This window comes from Melanerpes formicivorus, unplaced genomic scaffold (assembly GCF_026170545.1).
Source record: "Melanerpes formicivorus ecotype bairdi unplaced genomic scaffold, bMelFor1.0.p_v2 SCAF_8, whole genome shotgun sequence".
Classification (NCBI taxonomy): domain Eukaryota; kingdom Metazoa; phylum Chordata; class Aves; order Piciformes; family Picidae; genus Melanerpes; species Melanerpes formicivorus.
The window spans coordinates 16,337,440-16,343,774 of NW_027142360.1; positions in this window are offsets into that span (position 1 = coordinate 16,337,440).

Here is a 6,335-nt window from a genome sequence, read left to right on the forward strand (position 1 = left end):
CTTGACTTTTGTTTTCCCAAGGATCCACATCTCCAGAAACTGTGACAGGACAGTGTATTCTGCCTTGGCCAAATTCCACATAGTACTCTAATTTTGCTGCTCATCAAAATTCCCTCTATGGCAGAGCAGCATTTCTTAAGCCTTTGTTAATAAAAGCACAGTACATTTCACAGAGAAATGAGTGTATCTGCTCTTTCAAAACTTACAATCTATGGATGTTTCTGTTAGGAGGAGGAACATGAAAGAAACCTTATATGCCAGCTGTGCATTTGATGGCATCCTTGAAGGATATTTAGGCACTCAAATGGTGGCTCAATATGAGAATTGAGAACAGAACACATTGAATAGCAGATTCGTTGTTAAGGAATAGATGTCAAAGATGTCAAAACATCTTGAATTACTATTTGTAAAGCAGAAACATTTTGACATTGGGGCTGTAATGCCATTTCCTTTGCTGTTGTCACTCTTTCTCCATCCAGAGCAGAGGAACCTGTTAAAATAGTTTAGCAAAGACAGTGGATTCAGGCTTTATAATTTCAGACTCTTTCAATATGAGATTCTATGACAGCCCAGAAATATTAAGTTTGAATTAACATAACTCATGCAATTGAATCTTAAAAAACTTTGGAGTATCAAAGCATAGGTTTGAAACAACAGTTTTGTGATTGGCTGAAAAGCAATCCAAATGTTTTGTTGGATTGCAAATTTTGGTCAAGTAGTACAAACCATTTCACCTTGAGACAGCTGCTCCTTTGAATTATACTGATGAGACAGTCCATTTATTTTGCTTTCTATTAATGTGAAACATAGAGCTTAGTTGTAAGGATGTGACTTCTTGATATCTAGGTAGTCCAGAGAGAAATAACTGCCCATCTTGTGTGTGCCATCCATTTCACAGTGTAGTTCAGAGGATGTGACATAGAAACCTGTGCCACTCAAGGGGTAAATCTGTACCTAAGAGGTTTGCAGAAGACCTGGTAGAGACCATTGTAAGCTCAAATAGCACTTAGTTCACTAGTAGTGAAACCCTCTCATAGCAAAAGGTCCACATTGAGACTTAAGCTGCAGAAAAACAGCAGCAAAAATTTTCTCTCTAATGAACTCCAAGGCACAGAGCTAATTTTACTTGATTCCCTCCTGCACGTCTAGCAGCGGAGTCTCTGGCTTCTATAAGGCTACGGTTGAAATGACATCACAAGTGTGGTTACTCCCTGTCACCCACACAAGTCTAGTGAGTCTCAAGGAATCATGCTTCCTGAGCAGTCCATGAGTCACTGCTGATCTGTTTTTTGCAAAGTAAACCCCTGTTTGGTTCCCATGGTGATCAGGACTGACAATTATTGCAGGACTGCTTCTACAGTTCCTCTGTTGTGTGTACCCCACTACAAGAAGCTCTCACCTGATTTATAGCTCCTTGGAGTTTTGCAGTATGTTGCTATTGCTTCCTGTTGACACCAATCTGACATTTTTCAGGTGAATTAGCTTGTGAAGAGCATGCTGGAGGAGGGGGGGTTTTTGGAGATACTTGTTTTGCAATATATTTAGAGAAAGACCAAGAAAATATCAGCTCTGTAAACTCTCCATAGATCGATGGTGTACCGGTATTGCAGGAAGTCTTTTGAGGCTGGGCTAAATGATTCAGTTTCTTGTTGTAACAACAGACATGCACATGACTTAGATTTATCATAACAGAGGCAATTTATATCATGGTTTTCAAATATGGGAGTATTTTCCATATAGCAGACGTCTTCTTGTAGATGCTTAGAGTGGCTGTCACCCTTGTTGTGGAAACTTCTGCATAGTGGACACTTACCTGGTTCTTAAAGTACCTATAGCTGAAGACAGGACCCTGCTTGTGAAATAGATCATTCCATGAGGTGCAGTGAAACTGTCATTAGCTTAACTGTTTCTGAGAAAGGATTTAGAAAGATAACATGGAATTGATCCTGGGTGAAAGAACTTTGTGTGCCAGAAAGGAGGAAAATACATAGGAGAATGAAGGTTATAATATTGTAGCTCTACAGTTCAGTAATAAAGACAGAGGCAGGAGGAGGTTAGCAACTGAAAATGACATAAAAAATAATACAGTTTAATTATCTGCTCTGTTTCTCCGTGATTCTAATCTCTTGAAAACAGAGCAAGAAGTAGGCCACTGCCAGATTGTTTTAAGACTGAAGAGAACTGGAGCTTTTGGCTTATCAGTTCAGTTGCAACCCTCAGAAGTCTGAGACTGCAAGCCTTTTGGGAAACAACTTATTTTTATTCGCTGAACGCCCAGATATCCTGCCTTCTCTTTCAAAATTTGTGTTGGTATTCCTTCTGCTTAAGTCTCTCTATGCACATTGAAACTTCCAATTACTTTGCATGTTTGCATTTTGCTTGAAAAACAACTTAGTAGGCTGAGAAAGTACACAAGATGTAAAAATCATGAACTGGCATAGTACAAGGAAAGATTACAGAACATGCAAAAAAAGAAGAGAGCGTAGAGAGTAGAGTTAGAATTAAAGCTTTGGTTTACTTATGGTTGTCTATTTTACATTTCTCATAACTAATGGGTGGCAGTGCTCAGCGATTAGTTTGGATCACCACACCTGGAAAACTTACCAGTCCACTTACAGGGTTTTGTTTACAGTGTTTGATTTCCATGTTACAGAACATGGCAGTAATTGTGAAATACTAAAATTCCACCCTTAGCCTTCATTGCCCACTTCTACGCTGGCCAAATTTCAGTGTTGTCTGCAGGATGGCTTCAGCTTCATAAAAACTGAGCTCACTGGATTCTCCCTGGGAGGTTATGACTGGGGAGTGACATGTTAATTGGAGGCATGCCATTTTCAATAGCTGTTGTGTGGGGGACAGCAGACTGCAGGAAAATTAAGACTGTTGCAGTTAGATTGGTATTCCACACTTTGGAGAAAGTCCACATTGCATCACTGCCAAACACTGTTTGACAGACCCACAATCATAACACCACAGGCATGAATAAATACATCAGGGAGGTAACCACATACCTTTCAGCTTATATCCAATGTCACATTTATAGTTCTGCATTACTGGACACTGACCATAACTTTGAGTTGTGAATATTTTCCCACAGCTAGGTTAGCATTCCTAAAATGATATTACTGTAAGGAAGAAACTTGGAAGGATTCCCACTACCTGGCTTGTACATCAGAGCCTTGCATGCTTTTGGGAAATCAGCCAAATGATTTTCTATAAAATGAAAAGCTTTGATTAGATCTTAATATATAAATGGTATCAGCTTGAGTGAACTCCAACTACCTGTTTATTAGAACAATGTACTTCATCTTTGAAGTCTTGCAAGAAATGAGTTGTTTGCTTCTTATCTTCTTCCAAATTGTGGGTTACTTTAATAAATAAACAAATTACTAAATTCTTGTACTGCTCTAGCAAAGGAACTGCTTTGGATCATCAATTAAAAGGAGATGATATTTGGTAGGGAATTAATTTGTAATAAGGCCACTGTGCCAGTCAGGGGAGATGAAGCTTCTATAAATTCCAAATTATTTTTTAACAGAATCAATAATGGTTGAAGAAGTTGCACAGCAATGTTTAGAAGGTCTTTGTTCAAGACATTATTTCTTGTGTAATATTTGTTTCTTGAGAAACCCAAGATTTTCTGTGTAAAGAACCCTGGGAAATCAACATTTGGAATTATTTATATATGTTAATATATCTGTCCCCCCCAATGATTTGCCAAAAGCAACAGTATAAAAAGCAGCGTTTTATTTTTTCCCTTTGAACTTCAAGAGGAATCCAAATTCTCATCTCACCTGCCAAAGCAAGCAATCAACTTCTCCTTGCCTGCAAACAATTGCAGACAACTTTCATTCAGAGGTACAGGAAAAAGACAAATTATGTTGACTAGCTCTATCACAGGGACATGTCTGTGCACACACTTGAAATTAATCCAAATCTTTAACAATTTGGGCAAGATTAGGCTACATTTCATGTTTCCTCCTATCAGTATTTTTGTTGTGTTTTGTTGGAAATATATTCCTTCATTGTTTTCCTGTTGGCTGAAATAATTCCTGTCAAAAATATTCTTTCTATATTTGTTATGAAAACTTCTACTCTGTTATAATTCTCACAACTTCTTTCACTATTTCCCGTTTTTATCTCAAATACACTCTCTGGCATAAAATTCTGCATAGACTAGGTTTTGTTGTTCAGGTGAGTGCTCCAAGTAGGTATCACTGAAGAACGTTTCATCCTGAACACTTTCTACTTAGCTGTTTTTTTTTTACTTGAGTTTGCAACATGAATAGTGTTACCTCGTTGTTCTCTAGGAGGGGCATTTACTGCACATGTGAATGCATCATCCTTGGATTTGGACTGACATGGTTACAGGAGCCTCTGTTCCTCAATATAGCTCTTGAAATCTCATCTTACCTCCTGCATGACACTTCCTTCTGATATATCTATGGACAATTCAGCTTTGTGCCACAAAGTCGGAAGGATGATGTAAAAGTTTCTCCATCACAGAACCACACAGAATCACCGAGGTTGGAAGAGAACTCTCATCGCATCCCAGTTAGAGCAGTGATGTGCAAAACAAGATTAAACATTACATGTAAATTATTTGGAGAGTGACTGCAACACTGTACAGTCTTTGGAGCATCTTGAAGTGGTGACAAAAGAAGGAAGATCAGATCTGTGATTCAATATCATAAATACCTGTCTTAGACATCATTACAAATTACAGCAGTATGCCTTGTACTGTCATTGGGTTTCACCACAGACTAATTGCAGTCTTGTAATAATTTCACCTGCATGCCTCTGTAGATAGTAAGGGAAGTTACTTGGAATCATAGAAAGATTTCTGTTGGAAAAGACCTTTAAGACCATTGACTACCACCATTATCTAACTGACAAGTCTGGTGCTGAAACTGTGTCCTTTAGCACACCACCTGTGCATTTTTTAAACACCTCCAGAGATGGCTATTACAGTGTTTGGGAATCCTTTCAGTGAAGATTTGCCTTCTAATATCCAATCTAAACCTGCCCTGATGCATTTTGAGGCCATTTCTTCTCATCCTATCAGTTGTTATTTGGGAGAAAAGACTGACACTTGCCTCTGCAACTTCCTTTCAGGTAGTTGTAGAGAGTCAGGTCTCCCCTCAGCCTCCTTTTCTCCATGATGAACAACCCCAAATCTCTCAGCCACTCTTTGTAACACCTGTTCTCCAGACCCTTCACTAGTGTCTGAACTTCCTCCAGGACCAAAATATCTTTCTTGTGGTGAGGGCCCCAAAGGTGAAACACAATACTCAAGGTGGTGTGGCCTCACCAGTGCCCGAGTACAGGGGGACAATCAACTTCCCAGACCTTGTCACACTATTCCAGGTACAGACCAGAACGCTGTTGGCCTTCTTGGCCACCTGAACACACTGTGGGCTCTTATTCAGATGGCTGTCTATCACACCCCAAGTCCTTTTTTCTGCTGGGCAGCTTTCCAGCCACTCTCCCCAAGCCTGTAGTGTTCCAGAGGGGCTGTTGGGACCCAGGTGCAGGACCCAGCATTTGGCCTTGTGAAGCTTATACGCATCTAGCCAGACCGTCCTGATCCCTCTGTAGAGCCTTCCTACCATCAAGCAGATCAACATTAATCCTGGGTTTGTGTCACCTACAAATTTAAATGAAGGTGCTCTCAATCCCCCCATGCAGGTCATTGATAAAACTATTAAAGAGAACTGGCCCCAAAACCGAGCCCTGGGGAGCACCGCTTCTGACCAGTTCCCAACTGAATTCATCTACCTCCACTCACCATAACTCTAGCAGCTTGGGCATCTAGGCATTTTTTTCACAAAACCCAAAGATAGTGAAGTAGTCTCTGGGCTACTTCAGATTGTCCTCCAGGCTATAAAAAGATGTCCTCTTAAGATTTTCTTCTTATAGAAGAATACTTCTTACAGAAATTCATCCTGTTGTCTGGTTTCAAGGTGAATCATAATAGCTCTGTTCTAGCCTCTCTACAGATGCTGCTGTTATTCTGCAATGAAAAAAGGCAACCAGTCATTTCTGCCTGCTCAAAGATTAAGCTTTCTTAAAAGTAAGAGAGCTTATAAATAATGTTCTGCATCTTGTAATGTTTATTATGACCTCCAAAGCACTTTGTGCACTACTAAGCTATAAATAAGAGCAAGAGATTCACTCTTTCATAATCAAAAACCTGAAATAATCAAACTTTACAAAATGAAAGAGTGCCATCTTATCATTGCTTTCAGCCAATTACTTGCCCAGGAATATGCTTTCCTTTACTGCCTGTGCAAGGTTGACATTAAAAATGTAATTTCTATCTCTCTTATTTTGAA